General features: G+C 38.0%; 1 long non-coding RNA gene across 2 annotated transcripts in view; it reads left to right on the forward strand.

The window, feature by feature from the left end:
* LOC138815993 (uncharacterized) overlaps positions 1-12,289 on the forward strand; it is a 152,581-nt gene extending 140,292 nt beyond the window's left edge. For both annotated transcript variants that reach the window (XR_011368533.1, XR_011368534.1), the window contains one exon: positions 12,211-12,289. This is a non-coding gene — a long non-coding RNA (uncharacterized lncRNA). The remainder of the gene's footprint in view (positions 1-12,210) is intronic.
* The last annotated feature ends 6,767 nt before the right edge of the window (positions 12,290-19,056 follow it).

Below are 19,056 nucleotides of genomic sequence, written 5' to 3' on the forward strand. Positions count from 1 at the left end.
TGTCAAATAGGGTGGGGGTAAGGGAGAATCTTTTAAATGTGTCCTGGGGATACTAAGTGTCATTGTCAGCTTTGAATCTAGGATTATCTCTTCAGGAGAGGGAAAGTAAAGGGATATCTCAGGCCAACACATACTGTCACTTGAAGCCAGTCTTGATGCGGGTCCTTTGTGATCACATATTCCATCTCAGCACCATAAAACAAATGCTACCCTGTCCAATGAGACAAGCCTCCTGCTTGTCTCAGTTCCCAGGCAATCATTTACACCCTCTGATGTGGACCTTTTCAGTCTTGCATTTGAAAGTAATTGTTTCTAAGTACTTGAAATTTCAAAGTCTATTACTTTATCTATTGTGTATAGTTGATGCAGACACCCATTAACTTCTGTTACTATTTTGACTTCCTGCTAAAAGAAATCTGTTTCTCTCTTACAGCCACAGATAGAGACCCTCCTTTGCTGACCAAGACAAAATTATAATATAAAGAGAAATTAATTATAACATTTCTGACAATTGATGAATTAACATAAGATGACTGGATTTCTTTGCACCTTGAGAAAATAATAATTACTGGGAGTTCCGGGAAGATGGTGGAGGAGAAGCTGTAATCTGAACAAGCTCTCGCATAGAAAGCAGTTTTAGAGTTCCAGTGAACAGTCCTAAGCCAGAGAATCACACCAAGTGTGCCATCACAGGACAGAGAGTTAGACAAGAGAGGGAAGCCAAGGCAAAAAGACACACCTGAGTGCTCGCCAGCAGCCGCCGCGGCGGCAGCAGCAGGGTCGCAAGCGGCAGAGACCGCAGCCGGGGGCCATACCTGAGCGCTCACACAGAGAGTCCAGGACGAAGGAGCCAGACGCAGCGGGCGAACGGATTCTACTCAACAACAGCAAGAACCAACAAAGAGCGGACATCTTCATCCTGCAGCTTGCAGACCAGAGACGACCCAGGATCCAAGACTCGGCGTGAGTAGAAGCCCGACATCCTCACTCCTTCTCAGGGAGCAGAGGAGGGAAGGCCACCCCTCCCCCCCCAGCACTGGTGATCTCCATCTTGGATACCGACAAAGCTCGGAGGAGCTGCCAGCTCCAACCCAGGCCTTGGAATAAAACGAGTCATTTAGCAGGTCACAAGAACTTAACGGCAAAGTGACCTGCCAGACTCGGCTCCATCCAGGGAAAAGTCACCCAGCTTAGGCGCCAGCCATTGGAGTGGCTTCCCTCACTGGGTAACCAGAGCCAGAGGCTGCCCCTCCCTCTAGCAGCCTCAACAATCAACTGAAAAACAGAATCCCTGAGAATGGCTCCAGGCTGGGCTCTGGGAGATTTTTTTTTGCACAAAACAGCCCCAGGAAAAAGCTACTGATTGTTGAAAGGCCTCAACTCTACCCAGAACCTAGCCTCACCACTGCATCCCCCTCTTTTGTGATTCTCAAAGCAGATCACCCTCCTAGAAAACTAACCTGGGAGGGGGATCTCAAAATCTTGGGTAAAGCAGAGCATTTGTCTGCCTCTTCCAACAAACTGACTTAAGAAACCAATCAAGCCACAGGACCTCAAGCTGACCAGAGACTCCAACAAAAGGCTGGTTACAGACAAAAGGGAGATACAGGATTCTTCCCACCCCTCCCCCCCCAAAAAAAAATCAAAGGACTTTTTTTTTTCTCTTTTTTTTTCTTTTTTTTTCTTCTTCTTTTCTTTTTTTTTGTTTGTTTTTTGTTTTTTGTTACCTTATATATATATAAATTTTTTTCTCTTTTAAAACTTTTATTAATCTTTAATTTTTGCCTCTTCTGAAAAAATAATTGATTTCCAGTAACTTTTTTTTTCTCCTCTTATAATTTTTATTTTAGGAATATGTAAATGAGCGTTTTCCTTTCTTTTTTATCTTCTTTCTCTCTTACTTTCTTTCATAATTATCTTTTTGTTTTTTGTCTAGCTCTACTGAACTTCTGATCTTTTCTTCTCCCTTTCCCATCCTTAAAGTTTTTCACATCTCCTCTATGTCCCTCCCTTTCTCACAACATATTCACATTCCTCTCTAAATAGATGGTCTTTTAATCTCTACAATAACATTAATTTTTACGTTTCTATTTTTTTTCTGGTCTCTTTTCATTCCCCTATCCCTCTCTTCTTTTTCTCTCTCTCTCTACTTGCATCCTACCCAACCCATTTCCTGCATTGTGATTAGGACATAGTGAACTCTCCCTGTGCCTCCCCACACCAATCTATTCCTATTTTTTACCCACATCTCTCCCTAATCCTAATAATTTCTGGTTTCCCAAATTCTTTTCTGTGGTTCAAAGTCCTTTAAAATATAGTTGTTTGATGTTGAATAGATGTATCTGTTGAACTAGATTGTATCTATAGACTATTGACTGTACAAATGCAAACTTTGATTGATGGTTGCTTTAAGATAGTGTTCTAGCACAAAACTGGTGCTATCTTCATCTCAAATGGGCAGAGTAAGCCGGAAAAACACAAGAAAAATGGCAAATTCGGGTATCTCAATTCCCAATCTTGATAATCAGGGGTCAGATCAGATAATGAACAATCCAGAGGAGAGTTCCCAAATAGCTCTACAAACACTGGTGGCAAAAATGATAAATGAGAAGTTTGACAACTTACAAAGGACTCTCTATGAGCGTGATAGGGAGAGAGAGGAGGCATCCCAGAAGTTTATACAGGAATATCATAAGTGTGAGGAAGCTACTCAAAAACTGATACAGGATTTGCGTGAACAACTTGAGAATACTCAAAGAGAAAGAGAGGAATGGCGTGAGCAGGCTGAGAACACTCAAAGAGAACGGCAGGAATCCCACGAACGTGAGGAAGCTAAAAAAAGAGTAATACAGGAATTGAGAGACCAGGTAGAGAACACACAAAGATCACTAAAGGCATCCATAGCATCCATCAACAAAGAGCTGAAGGAAGTCAGGGAGACCACAGAGGGAATGCTGAATGGAACCCAACAGAAGGAATGGGAGTCCAAAGAAACCATATCCAATCAACTAAGTGATTTGAGGACAAACACTGAACACCAAATTAAGGAAGTAAAGAGATTCATACAAGACCTAAAACAGAGCTTCAACAAAGAACTTGAAGCCATCAAAGCTGACCAATTAGAAGGAAAAGAGATTAAAAACAAAGTAGAGAGTCTTGACAGCAGGTTAGACCATGCAGAAGATTGAATCTCAGGGATTGAAGACAGCCTAGATAAAGAACATACAACCATCCAAGACAAGTCCAAGAAATATGATAGATCTATCCAACACCTGGAAGACACCATCAGAAGGCCTAACTTAAGGATAATGGGTGTAGAGGAGCACCTAGAAACAGAAGTTAATGGTCTAGGAAATTTGTTTAACAGGATCCTAGCAGAGAACTTCCCAAACATGCAAAAAGATAGGCCTATTCAGATACAAGAAGCTTTTAGAACCCCAAATAGACCAGACCAGAATAGGACATCCCAAGGTCACATTATAATCCACACAGGATCAACTCAGAACAAGGAAAAGATCCTTAAAGCTGTCAGGGAGAAAAGGGTAATCACCTATAAAAGGAAACCAATTAGAATCACCTCAGATTTCTCAGCAGAGACAATCAAAGCAAGAAGAGCCTGGAATGATGTATGCCATGCCCTAAAAACAAACAACTATCAACCAAGAATACTGTACCCAGCTAAACTCTCCTTCATAACTGAAGGCAAAATAAAAACCTTCCATAGCAAAGAAAAATTGAAACAATACATTTCCACCAAACCAGCCCTACAAAAGATTCTTAAAGATGTCCTACACATAGAAAACCAACAAGACCACAATAAAGGCCAACAAACTGCCCCAAACTGAGAATCCAAGAACCATAGGAAGAATGCAGTTTTTGCAGCCCCCAAGAAGGTAGATAACATGGCAGGAACTCCCAAATACCCCTCAGTCCTATCTCTTAACGTTAACGGACTGAACTCTCCAATTAAGCGACATAGACTGTCTAGTTGGATTAAAAAACAAGACCCTTCTATCTGCTGCCTGCAGGAGTCACATCTTGCCCGTAAAAACAAACACATTTTCAAGGTTAAAGGCTGGAACAAAATCTACCAAGCAAACGGCCCTCATAAACAGGCGGGAGTTGCAATCCTAATATCAGATAAAATAGACTTCAAGTTAAAAAACGTGAGAAGAGATAAAGAAGGTCGCTACATACTAATTAAAGGATCTCTCCTTCAGGAGGATATTACAATTCTAAATATCTATTCGCCAAACAATGGAGCACCCAAATTTATCAAAGAAACACTACTTTCCCTCAAATCCCATATAGAACCAAAGACATTAATTGTTGGGGATTTTAACACACCACTCTCCCCACTAGACAGATCAATTCGGCAAAAACTCAACAGAGAAACCGCAGATCTAAACAGCTGCATAGATCAACTAGACTTAACAGACATTTACCGAACATTTCACCCAGCAGCATCAGAATACACGTTCTTCTCAGCAGCACATGGAATGTTTTCTAAAATAGACCACATTCTAGGCCACAAAGCAAACTTGTCTAAATTCAGAAACATTGAAGTTATACCCTGCATTCTCTCTGACCACAAGGGAATAAAATTAGAACTCAACACCAAAAGCCACCAAAGAAAGTCCGGTATCACATGGAGGCTAAACAACACACTGCTGAATCAAGAGTGGGTCATGGAAGAGATTAGAAAGGAAATTAAAATGTTCATGCTATTCAACAAAAATGAACACACAAATTACCAGCTCCTCTGGGACACAACAAAGGCAGTACTCAGAGGCAAGTTTATAGCTCTGAGCTCCTACATCAACAAATTGGAGAGATCTGAAACTAGCAATTTAATGACACATCTAAACCTCCTTGAAAAAGAGCAGCAAGATAAACCCCAATCCAGTAGATGGAAAGAAATAATCAAAATTAAATCAGAATTAAATGAATTAGAATCCAAAAAAACTATACTTCTCAAAACTTTATGCTAATAAGTTCGACAACTTGACAGAAATGGACCTCTTCCTAGCAAATATTGACATGCCAAAACTAAACCAAGATGAGTTAAACTATCTTAACAGGCCCATATCAAGCATTGAAATAGAAACAGCAATAAGAGACCTCCCATCTAAGAAAAGTCCAGGACCAGATGGTTTTACAGCGGAATTTTACAAGGCCTTCAAAGCAGAGCTCACACCAATTCTCCTCCAACTCTTCAATGAAATTGAAAGAGAAAGCTCACTACCGAACATATTCTATGAAGCCATCATAACCCTCATCCCAAAACCAGGCAGGGACTCATCAAAGAAAGAGAACTATAGAGCCACTTCTTTGATGAACATTGATGCAAAACTTCTCAACAAAATTTTGGCCAATCGACTTCAGCAATTCATCCAAAAAATCATACACCACGATCAAACAGGATTCATTTCAGGGATGCAAAGCTGGTTCAATATACGCAAATCAATTAATATTATTCATCACATCAACAGGAGCAAGAACAAGAACCACATGGTTATCTCAATAGATGCAGAAAAAGCATTCGACAAGATCCAACACCCCTTTATGATGAAGGTTTTGGAAAAGTTAGGAATCCATGGAACATTCCTCAATACAATAAAGGCTGTATATGACAAACCTACAGCCAGCATTATACTCAATGGTGAAAAACTAAAGCCATTTCCTATTAACTCAGGAACAAGACAAGGATGCCCACTCTCTCCACTTCTCTTCAATCTAGTATTAGAATGCCTAGCTACAGCAATAAGACAAGATGCAGACATAAAGGGCTTCCAAGTAGGGAAAGAAGAAATAAAACTCTCCCTCTTTGCAGATGACATGATCTTGTATTTAAAGAATCCCATACACTCCACTCCCAAATTACTCAAGCTGATTCAAAACTTTGGCAAAGTAGCAGGTTACAAAATTAACCCCCAAAAATCAATGGCTTTTCTGTATGCCAACAATGAGAAAAGTGTGGCTGAAATTAGGAAAGCAACTCCATTTGTAATAGCCCCACAAAAAATAAAATACCTAGGAATTAACTAAAGAAGTGAAGGACCTCTATGATGAAAACTTTAAAATCTTGAAAAAGGAAATCAACACAGAACTTAAAAAATGGCAAAACCTCCCATGCTCCTGGATTGGCAAGATTAACATCGTGAAAATGGCAATACTTCCCAAGGCTATCTACAAATTCAACGTGATACCTATCAAAATTCCACCCTCATTCTTCAAGGAAATAGAAGAGGCAATCCAAAAATTCATATGGAACAATAAAAGACCCCGAATAGCAAAAACACTTCTCAACGGAAAGAACACTGCTGGAGGAATATCAATACCAAATTTCAAACTCTACTATAAAGCCATAGTAATCAAAACAGCTTGGTATTGGCATAAGAACAGACCTCAGGACCAATGGAATAGAATTGAAAACCCAGAAATGAACCTACAGACCTATAGCCATCTAATCTTCGATAAGGAAGCTAAAACAATAGAATGGAAGAAAGACAGCCTCTTCAGTAAATGGTGCTGGCAAAATTGGTTAACTACATGTAGAAAACTAAAGCTAGATCCTTATATATCACCCTGCACCAGAATCAACTCCAAATGGATCAAAGACCTTGAACTCAAAGCAGACACTCTGAAAACATTACAGGATGGAATAGGAGGGACCCTAGGTCTCCTTGGCTCAGGCCGAAATTTTCTGAATAGAAACCCGGAAACACAACAAATCAAAGAAAGGTTGGACAAATGGGATTGCATAAGGTTGCAGAGCTTCTGCAGGGCAAATGACATAGCTAGCAAGATCAATAGAAAGCCCACCGAGTGGGAGAAGATCTTTACTAGCCATACAATGGACAAGGGTCTCATATCTAAAATATACTTGGAACTCAAAAAATTAAACCACCCAACAACAAATCCTCAAAGAAACAACTGCCCAATAAATAAGTGGGCGAAAGACTTAAAGAGAACCTTCTCTGAAGAAGAAAGAAGGATGGCCAATAGACACATGAAGAAATGTTCAACATCCCTAGCCATAAAAGAAATGCAAATCAAAACAACATTGAGATATCACCTCACTCCAGTTCGAACAGCAAAAATCAAGAACTCTAACAACAGATGCTGGAGGGGATGTGGACAGAAAGGAACCTTACTTCATTGTTGGTGGGAATGTAAACTTGTTCAGCCACTTTGGAAAGCAGTATGGAGGTTCCTCAAAATTCACATAGATCTCCCCTATGATCCAGCAATCACTCTTTTGGGCATTTACCCAAATGTATACAAACAAGACCACACTAAAGCTACCAGCACAACTATGTTTATTGCAGCATTATTTACCATAGCTAAGATATGGAACCAACCCAGATGCCCCTCAGTAGATGAATGGATCAAGAAAATGTGGTATATATACACAATGGAATTCTATGCCTCCATCAGAAAGAATGACATTTCCCCATTTGTTAGGAAATGGAATGGCTTGGAAAAAATTATATTAAGTGAAGTAATCCAGGCCCAAAGAAACATAGGTCCCATGGTTTCCCTTATTTGCAATATCTAGTATAGGTATGAGTCAAGCGGAAAAGGTCAGATAATGTGATGTTAGGAAAACGAACCCTTAAATATGTATTTTAATGTTTTCGTTTCTTTCATGCATGTGTTTCTAACGCATTTATATGATTATTTCTTTGTTGCTTTGTATGTCCCTCCCCCACAGTGTAACCCCCGCTTTCACTTTATTTGATGTCAGTATAACATGTGGAGGAGATGGGGACAAACAAGTCGTTTAAGGATTCAGGTGGACCTGTTGCAACAAGGAGAATTACACAATGTCATGTCAAAGCAAGCTTTACAATGTCGGTGTGTGGGGGGGGGAGGGGATATGATTGGGTGGGGGGGAGGGGGGAGGCTGGGAAGGGAGGTGAAGGGTAAACAAAGGAGGAGGCTGCAATGCTTGGTAAGAAATGTATGCATTATCCTGCCAATGTAATTGTAACCCCTCTGTACAGTATGTTCTCAAATAAAATAAAATAAAATTTAAATAAAAAAATAATTACTGTATCCTTATTGTTATAGACTTATAATTTCTTACATTTTGACAATGGAATTAGAAGCGCCTGGGCCCCTGGGCGAGGGAGGGGATAGGAATCTCATTAAGATTTATATGTTATCAATAATAGAAATAGTTTGACAAAAATAATGACCTTGTTAATTTCTGCATAAATATCAGGGGAACTTTCCAGTTTCCCCTGCCATAAACCTTACCAAGCACCAAGGACATTTTGAGCTTTGCAATTATCTTGGTCTAAGAAGTGAGGAATATTCGCAAGTTAATTATTAAGATCACTTTCTAAGACCTCTTTATGAGATGTCTCACACACACACACACACACACACACACACACACACACACACACACACACTTCTAGATTCAGGGTAAGAATATATTTAGTTTACAGAAGAAAGAGTTCAGTTGTGACTAAAATTGCCATTGATGGTGGTGGCTATGGAGAGCCTGAAAATTAAAATCTAACAATAATCTGACAAATATTCATTCAATACACTATTTTCATTTCCAAGTTCCAAAATGAGAGACTTGAAGAGGTGGCCTTCTCAATCAGACATTAACTTTCATGCTCAGAAAGCAACCATTTGACTCTGGTGGGAAAGCCAAAAAGAAATCAAACAACCCCAAAGAAGACACTGGAGACACAAAGGATCTCAATGGCCTTCCAAACTCTGAGTAATAATAATAATAATTAATAAATAAAACTACTATGAGGTATTTTATAGCTAAGGCACCCTCAGGCAACTGGTCAGAGACAATTGAACAATTTTAATTTTATAGGTTCATAATCATCTCCATCAAATCCAGCTTCATACCATTCTACATCACAGACTGAAGCCTCTTACAAACTGTTTGAGGTAATTTTTCATGCTTCCATTTTATGTGTGAACAGAACTTCCAGGTTTAATGAATGGCTGACGCACGTGCCTTACTAGTGAACACAGACCTGGGAATAGCTACAGGTTTTCTGGCTCTTTGTGGTATAGTTATGAAAGGGAAAAATACACATTTTTATGTAGATCAGGTTCAGGAAATCCCTTTTTTAACTCAGATTTTGATATGTTTTATTATGGATGTGAGAGGTGCTTGGATTATAGGTATATGTCAATATGCCCTCAATTAATTGATTTCTCCAAGAGACATAAAGACTATTCTGACTTGTTATTCCTACATGCAGGAGAGAATTATTGAGGTAATAGTCCACTCTACTGGAACTAGACCTTCAGAATGATATTTGGAAGAGCTTAGTCTACCAATTCACATCTCTGCTTTAACTCGTTCAGTCATGTTCTACTAAGATAAAAATCCATGTGATACAGTATGATCCACAAGATTCTCCTCAACAATTAAAAAAATGCTCTATTAGTAATTGCTACACACTATACAAAGCTCTTCTTTCAAGTCTTCAAAGCAGCATGCTTCTTACTAACTCAGGACAGAGTCCTATGCCTTTGCCCCTGGGGAGAATCCAGGAATTCCCAGCTCTTCCCTTACAAATTCTAGTTCTTCCTTCACATATCATGTGCTATGCTTCCTCAGAGATGCCACCCACAGAGCTCCAACTAAGTTAGATACTTCTCTTGTCTATTTATTTTCCTAGCTCTTTTGACAGTTTATAACTGCATACTCACTTAGTTAATGTCTACCTCTCCCATTAGATTAGATTTCAGTGAGGGTTAGAATCATGCCTTTGCTATTTATGGTGGTACCCGGAGATCAAGTATAACTGGCAAATAGAGCTCTTCACTGGAATAAATGAGTTGATGAATGTAATATGGATTTTGGATAATCCTTTCTAATTCTGTTCCAGTAGCTACTGTGATAAGCTGATTCATTTGAACATTTCAGCAACGTCAATGACACTATGCTTGTATTGCCTTAACTTTTCTAGTGTTTTTGCATGAATACAATGGAGTTGTGAAGAGCTTTTGGAGGTTTATATGCTCTGTATTATACTGTATAGAAAAAGACCTACATTGATTACTCATATTCTCACAAGTGCTGTGATTTTGATCTTGATCGCGAGCTTCTAAATCATTTCAGTTATTTCATTCAAATTTGTAATGAACAGGTTACTTTTCTCTATTAGTAATACCTAAATATGTTTGATATATCACAAAATGTTTTTTGAATTTAGGGAGGTCCCTTTCCTTCCCTCCTGCTTCCCTTCCCCTTCCTTTGCTTTCATTTCTCTTCCCTTTCCCCATCCTTCCCTTCTCTTTCCCTTTCCCTTTCTTTTCCTTCTCTCCCCCACCCTCTCTTTCAGCTCTACTATGTCTTGAATTCAGGACCTCATATTTGCTAGACAAGCATTCTAGCCCAGCCATGTTTGCTTTATTTTTTCAGAAAAAGGTCTTATGGTTTCATCCAATACTGGCATTATATTTCAATCCTCCTACCTATAACTTCTGAATAGCTAGATTATAGGCAGGCACCACCACATCTGGCAAGAAGTAATCTTTACCAGAATGAAATAGAAATATTTTATCTTGGAAGTACACATTTGTTTTTTTCTTTAATTAATGAAAATTGAACTGTAAGAAAATGTTTCTATGCCTAGAAAAAAAAACTGATGAGGGGCTGGGAAGGTGGTAGAGTGCTTGCCTTGCATGCATGAGGCCCTGGGTTTGATTCCTCAGCACCACATAAGCAAAAAGAAAAAAGCCAGAAGTGGTGCTGTGGCTCAAGTGGTAGATGCTAGCCTTGAGCTGAAGAGCTGAGGGACAGCACCCAGGCCCAGAGTTCAGGTCCCATGACCGGACCCAAAAAAAAAAACCCATAACTGATTAATAGAAACATTTGTTAGGGTTTTCTAGGGTATGTGGTTTGTATATATGGTAAGGAAAAATAATTTAAAAAGAGTAAGAAACGGGCATGATAACAAGATTACTAGAGCTGTGTCATTAGTTTCTACTATGTTCTGTTGTTTCTATGCATTACCTCTCTGAATTTTAATATTCAATTCTGGTCAGTTGCCTGAAGCATGTCCCCAACATGCTTTAATGAAGATTCTTTTTTTTTATTTGAAAATCAAGCCACCACAGCTTGGATGTGACAGAGTGTCTGATCCAGACACAAGAGAAGGACAAGACATAATGTTTCCTAGTGAGTCATTCCAAGTCCTGGAACTCTATGACGCCAGGAAATGGATTGACTTAGGGTACAGAATCTAGAAGAAATGATTCAGAAAGCAAATGGCTACTGTGATACAACTCAAGCACAAAAATGAAACTCTTAACAATTTTAACAGCAAATAGGCAGCAATGACCTTGCAGAAAAGTCATAATGATGCCCAGGAAGAATTTCAGCTGCCGTCAGCAACATTATGTATTCATGAAGTTATTTTTATTTGTTCTTTGCACCTAACAAACTTACAAATTAACCAAGTACTTAAGTTGTCTTTGCCCTTTTTGACATCTGCATGTGCAGCCACAATATACATATTTAACTATGCAGAAAGGAGCCAGTATATAAGATATAATATATAAAGGCAAATTTCTGTCTTTCTCCTCCTATTCTCTCCATCATCAGCTGAACCCTGTAAATAATCTTGACAATTTTCAACGGATGGGGTATAAATATTTCTTAACCCCAACTAGCTGGAGAGGCAAGATCCACTAAAATTTAGAAGAAAAATGAGGCAAAAAGAAGGAATAAAACATCTCTGCACATTTGACTGAACGAATACAAATGCCCTGCAATGAAATGTTTTTATGTGTTGAATTTTCTCTTCTAATTATAAATGTGGAATTTCAAAATAAAGGAACACAGTGAAATGAGAGAGTCCCTTGAGAAGCGAACAGGCTGGCTTCCAAAGATGGTGAGAGGACATTTCCTTGATTGAATTCCTCTCAGTCCCAGGTCTGCCCTTCAGTTAGACTCAGAAACTTAATTTATCAGATCAGGAGGAAACAGAGAAGTTCTTTTTCTTTTCTTTTTTTTTTTATTGTGAAACTACTGTACAGAGGGGTCACAATTACATGGGCAAGATAGTGAGTACATTTCTTATCAAGCATTGTAGCCTCCTCCTTTGTTTACCCTTCCCATCCCTTCCCATCCTCCCTCCCCCCACCCAATCCCCCCCCCCAAGTTGTAAAGTTCGTTTTTGACATGACAACTTGTACTTCTCATTGTTGCAACAGGTCCACCTGTATCCTTATTTAAAGAAAAGTCCAGGACCAGATGGTTTTACAGCGGAATTCTACAAGGCCTTCAAAGCTGAGCTCACACCAATACTCCTCCAACTCTTCAATGAAATTGAAAGAGAAAGTTCACTACCGAACACATTCTATGAAGCCATCATAACCCTCATCCCAAAACCAGGCAGGGACTCATCAAAGAAAGAGAACTATAGACCCATTTCTTTGATGAACATTGATGCAAAACTTCTCAACAAAATTTTGGCCAATCAACTTCAACAATTCATCCAAAAAATCATACACCATGATCAAACAGAGAAGTTCTTATCAACCAAGCTTATGGTAAATGGTATGTAAAGTTTCCATTTCATTAACAAACAATGAAAACTATAACTTGGTCAGCATCACCTAAATGAAATAAATATCCACATCTTATGAACAGATCTGCATTAGGTGGTAAACATAATCATAAAAATGCCTGGAGAATAGGGGATCAAAGCAAGACAGCTAACTGGGTGATTTGCATATTTAATGCTTTCAGGAAAAAGGCAAATATCCCTCTGAGTCCCTATTTCCTTCCAGGGAATCCTTATAATGTATCCTTATAATCCACTATTTGACCAACATTTTTATTTCTTTCTAAAGTTGCATAACTACTGTGAATTATAGCATAAACTTTAAGAGTGTATTCAGTTTAGTTAGGTTAGAAATAGATTTTGTTGTTGTTGTTACCCTTACAGGGACTTGCAAATTGTTAAGGCTAACTTAAAAAAAAGTTATGCTTTGAAAATCTACACACACACACACACACACACACACACACACACACACACCTCTTCCTATAAGCAGTCAGAATTAAATCAGTATATTTCTCTCTTCTGCTACTCAACTACCCTCACTAAACTTGATCTCTAGGAGTAAGCTTTATTTTACTCTTTTCTAGAACCTTTTCCAGAGTCTGTTTATTCAATCAATGTTCAAAACAGCAAGTATAGAGTAAAATCATGAACTAAAAGTGAGTTCCATATTAAGGAAAAGTACGATTGCAACTTTAGGTTGGCTGGACCCTCAGGACTTGACAGGACACACAGTATAGGGGTGGGAGTGAAAGAAGTGGAGGTAGAACACAGTTGGGAATTCAGAATACATGTTTAAACTGCTTAATTTTTCCCCCTCAACATTGATTTTAAATCATGAACCCAGTTGTTAATAAAGTCAGGTAGCTTTCACATTTCAATGTGCTCCCCTCTTGCTGAGTTTAGGGAGTGAGCTTAAGTTAGATTTTATGGAAAAGTACTGAGAAGTTCTCCCCTACCTTTTCTTTCTTCCTTCATCCATCTCCTCTGACTTCTATGTAAATTTCAGAAGCATTTTGATGTCCTAGATGACTGGAGAAAAAAAGGGAATATCAAAATTACAAAAGGAGCAAGGTAAAAAAAGATGTATAGTCTCCAAGTTTACAACTAGATTTTCTTTTTTTGATCAATTCTTCTTTTATAAGGATAAAAGTAAATCAGAATTTCCTAAGATTTGACAGAAATTTTACTACATTGAGAGATAAAATTGATAAATATGTTGACTTGATATTAAAGGACATGGAAAATTTTAATGATAAAAGCCAAAAGAGTAAATTTCATACTATGACACCACAAAATATGTGCAGATATCTGAGGGGAAAAAAACAATTCAAGGCTACTGCAATAAAATTCAATAACAGAAATGAATATGAGTCATGGTTTAAAAAATCATTTAAAGTAACAGATTTTTTTCTTGTCCTGGAAGATTTTAGCACAAGTTCCATTTTTTATTTAACTTTTATTATTTCCTCTATTGAATTCTGAGGTCTGCCCTTTGGTTAGATAGACTCAGAAATCTAATTCTAATCTGATCTGGAGAAAAGAGGGAAGTTCATATTAGCCAAGGAAAGGAAAGTAGTATTCAAAGTTTCTGATTTGTTAATTCACAATGAAAACTGTAATTCACTTAGGATCACATAAATAAATGATTGAAGCAGGAGTAGTGATAATATTCAAACTGAACTGCTCAGGAATGAGAGAATATTCTATATCCTAGTTGGTCTTTGAAAACTTAACGCATCTTTTATCAGCCCAATTGAGAGTTTTCTATTATAAGTGCATAACTATTGCAACTCATAGTAATGAAAGTCAAATTAAGGATTAATGTCTAGATTTAGGCAAGAGTGCCATCAATGAAGATAACTGCAAAATATTTAACTTAGCACCAAAAAAGAGTTTAATGCCAGTCATGGAAATCTATAAAGGGAACAGTAAAAATTTCTTTCACATATCCAGGCTTTACAAGAAGGCATAGATTTATAACAGTCTGTTATTTAAGTAAATTACAACTAATTGCATTGATTGATTGATTGACTGATTTTTGGTTGGTTGTGAGGCTTGAATGCTGGGCCTGGGAGCTATCCCTGAGCTCTTCAGCTCAAGGCTAGTGCTCTACCACTTGAGCCACAGCACCACTTCTGGTTTTCTGGTGATTTATTGGAGATAAGAGTCTCATGGACTTTCCAGCCTGGGCTGGCTTTGAACAACAATCCTCAGATTTCAGCCTCCTGAGTTGCTAGGATTATAAGCGTGAGCCACTGAAGCCTGCTTTCTTTTTTAATAAATTTTTTATTGTGAAAATACTGTACAGAGAGGTTACAGTTACATGAGCAAGGTAATGAGTACATTTCCTATCAAGCATTGTTGCCGCCTCCTTCGTTTTCCCCCTACAATCCCTTCCCTCCCACTTCCACAACTACCCCTCCAGTCCCCTCCACCTCCCCACCCCTCTGCCTAAATTGTAAAGTTCATTGTTCAACAGTGTCTTGTACATCTCGTTACAGTGAAACCCGCTTTTATTTTTAACTCTTAACAATTTTTTCTGGGTATGGTGGCTCACACCTGTAATCCTAGCTATTCAAAAGGTGAGATCTGAAAATCATGGTTCTAAGCCATCCTGAACAGGAAAGCCCATGAGATTCTTATCTCCAATTAAGCACTAAAAAGCCAAAAGTAGAGCTGTGGCTCAAGTAGTAGTGCACTACCCTTAAGCATAAAAGCTCAGGGACAGCACCCAGGCCCTGAGTTCAAGCCCCAGGACCCTAACAAAACAATTATATAAATATCAATTTTATACATATATGAGCATGTATGTGTGTAAATATGCATGTGTAGAAAGCTATAAATCACTATTTCTCTATTTAGACATGCTTTAAGATTTAATCACTAAAAAAATAAGACTAGTTTTTACCAAGGATGGACATTAATATTAGTGTAGGCAACTTATATATCTGAGAAGAATAAATATGTATTCTCTGACACAATAGAATAAATTATAGTTAGAATAAATTGGTTGAAAATAACATTTTTCTCCCAATCCTTTCATAAAATGTAAGATTCAACATGGTTTCCAAAAGACAGATGACTGATACTTGAAATTTAATAGGAAAGGACACATACAGTAGTCTCTGGAAATAGGAGAAACGTCAGGAATTTTTAATTAAATATTAGCAAATAATTTAATCTTGAAGATATTAAAATATTTTTGGTGTGAGATATTTATTGGACACTTTTAAAACAGAAATTTTAGAATTCTGTAAAAGTTGAAGATTTAAGTACCTCCCACAGAAGGCTCAAAGTTACGAGATATAATTTAAGAATACTGGTAAATAAAATACTTCCAAGGTGAAAAATAAATAAATAAATACATAAATACATATGCATTCTCATGTTTTAGATCATCTTCCTAAATGGGACATAGAGCCATGTCACATGTCATTTGTAGTAAACAAGCAATATCTTTTGGAAGCTAATTTTTGTCTTTTACAAAGACAGAGACTAAGTATTTCTTTTTTCCATGGTAAGACCCAAAGACAACAGCTAACCTTCACTAATTCAACCTGAATTATTGCAATTCACATGAAAGGAATACAGAAACCAGAAGAAGTACTGTTCTCTCTCTCTTTTTTTTTCGTGTGTGTGTGTGTGTGTGTGTGTGTGTGTGTGTGTGTGTGTGTGTGTGTGTGTGTGTGTGTGTGTGTGTGTGTGTACACCAATTCTGGGTTTTGAACTCTGGGCATGGGCTCTGTCCCTAAGCTCTTTTTGCTCAAAGCTTATACTCTACCACTTGAGCTATAACCAGAAGAAGTACTGTTCTCTCTTTCTTTTTTTTTCGTGTGTGTGTGTGTGTGTGTGTGTGTGTGTGTGTGTGTGTGTGTGTGTGTGTGCCAATTCTGGGTTTTGAACTCTGGGCATGGGCTCTGTCCCTAAGCTCTTTTTGCTCAAAGCTTATACTCTACCACTTGAGCTATAACACTACCTTCAGCTTTTTCTGTGATTAATTGGAGGTAAGAGTCTCAGGGATTTCCCTGCCTGGGCTGGATTCAAACTGCAATCTTCAGATCTCAGTCTCCTGAGTAGTTAGGACTACAGGTATAAGTCACTGATGCTCAGCAATGTTGCTAATTTTATCTCCTTATATGTAAGTGTATCATTGGTTTCTTGTCCTAACACAACATCCCCAGGCTAGCTCACGGTGAATCCTTTACTGGCACTCATCTGTCCTAAAAGAGAAAGAGACAACAGACTGCCTGGCTAGCAGCACCAGAGTTTAGACAAATGTGTGAAGATGCATGAAAGAACAACAAACATCCCCAGTGAGAAACAAACATACCAGGTATTCAGAAAAGGTACTCATTGTCACTTTCTTTTGATTTTTATGAGCATGGGCTCATTATACAAATGGATTTTCCTGTGACATTTATATACATGTGTATGATGTGATTGTAATCTGATCCAGTGTATCCCCACTAGATAGCTTCACATCTATGAGAAGGCTGTGATGTTATCAATTCAGTGACAGGTGTCAACTAATGGTATGTGAGAGAAAAGGAAGAAAGTTGGGACATAAGTTGGCTACCAGCTGTCACTGAAATCATACATCCTATGTGGTCTTTAATGTTCTTTGTCCACAGGTAAAGGAGCTAGTAATGTCTCCATCTTGAGGTAATTGCCACGAAGAACTTAGATAATATATGAAAATGCAACACAGAGCTTGTCACGCAGCATGTGAGATGGACCATTATTCCTATTATTTTATCCTGAATTATTTCACATGAAAGACATGCAGTAGCCAGGAAAAAAATAAAGAAATACTGTTCTCTTTTTTTCCTTTTTTTTGTGCCAGTTCTGGGCTTTGAATATACTCAATTCAAATATTCAAAATATGTAGGAGGATATATTATGCACTCCTTACTAATCAGAGCTAAAGATTCAAATCTGGCTAGGTTTTTAGATTAAAAAAATAAACTAGAAGAAAAATTTACAAAGGAAACCAGCATATCGATAATGAGTTTAAGAGATTTTAGCAGATTTGTGCCAGGTCAATCTCATTCAAAGCAAGAACGGTACTCGTAGAGACCTTAATATATAGGCATGTTATTACTAGTTTTCTTCTCTAGCCATTGTAAGATGAGGCAGAATCTGAATGTTGTTTTGATTTGCATTTCTTTTATGGACAGAGATGTTGAACATTTCTTCATGTGTCTATAGGCCATTCTTAGTTCTTCTAAGAAGTCTCTCTTTAAGTCTTTAACCCACATAGTATGGGGTCATTGTTTCTTTGAGGATTTATTTTGGAGGGTGTTTTTAGCTCTAAGTATATTTTAGATATTGGGCCCTTGTCTAATATATAGCTAGTAAAGATCTTCTCCCAATCTGTGGGATTTCTATCTATCCTGCTAGCTATGTGCTTTCCCATGCAGAAACTCTGAAGTTTAATGCAATCACGTCCAGCCTTTTTTTTTTTTTTTTGATTTGTTGTGTTTGGATCTTAGGAAGTTTCAACCTGTGCTAAGTAGCTCTAGTGTTTCCCCTATCCCTTCAATATTTAACATAGCTAAGATATGGAATCAACCCAGATGCCCCTCAGTAGATGAATGGGTCATGAAAATGTGGTATATATTCTCAATGTAATTCTATGCTTCCATTAGGAAGACTGACATTGCCCCATTCATAAGGAAATGGAAAAACATGGAAAAATTATATTAAATGAAGTAGGCCAGAGCAGAAGAAACATAGGCTGCAGGGTTTCACTCCTTTGTAATATATCTAGGATATTCTTAGCAGAGAATCACAATTGCTCAATAGTAATGTGGGTATGACCATAAAAATGATGCTTATCGAAGAATGGCCAATATGAAGAAATGTTCAACCTCTCTAGCCATAAAAGAAATGCAAATCAAAACAAGATTGAGATACCACCTCACCCCACTTAGAATGATAATCAAGAACTCTAATAACAACAGATGCTGGAGGGGCCAGAAGGGAACCCTGTTGCATTGTTGGTGGGAGTGAAAACTTGTTCAACCACTTTGGAAAGCAGTATGGAGGTTCCTCAAAAGACTCCACATAGAGTTCCCCTATGACCCAGCAATCCCACTTTTAGGCATTTACCCAAATGTATACAAACAAGACCACACTAAAGCTACCAGCACAACTATGTTTATTGCAGCATTATTTACCATAGCTAAGATATGGAACCACCCCAGATGCCACTCAGTAGATGAATGGATCAAGAAAATGTTGTTTATATACACAATGGAATTCTATGCCTCCATCAGAAAGAATGACATTGCCCCATTTTTTAGGAAATGGAAAGGCTTGGAAAAAATTATATTAAGTGAAGTAATCCAGGCCCAAAGAAACATAGGTCCCATGGTTTCCCTCATTTGCAATAACTAGTATATATCTGAGACAAGCAGAAAAGTTCAGATAAGATTATGTTAAGCAAAATGAACCCCAAGATAAGGACACAAGTGGTTTTTTCTTTCTT

This window comes from Dipodomys merriami, unplaced genomic scaffold (genome assembly GCF_024711535.1).
Source record: "Dipodomys merriami isolate MVZ:Mamm:240054 unplaced genomic scaffold, mDipMer1.0.p SCAF_11, whole genome shotgun sequence".
Taxonomy (NCBI): Eukaryota; Metazoa; Chordata; class Mammalia; order Rodentia; family Heteromyidae; genus Dipodomys; species Dipodomys merriami.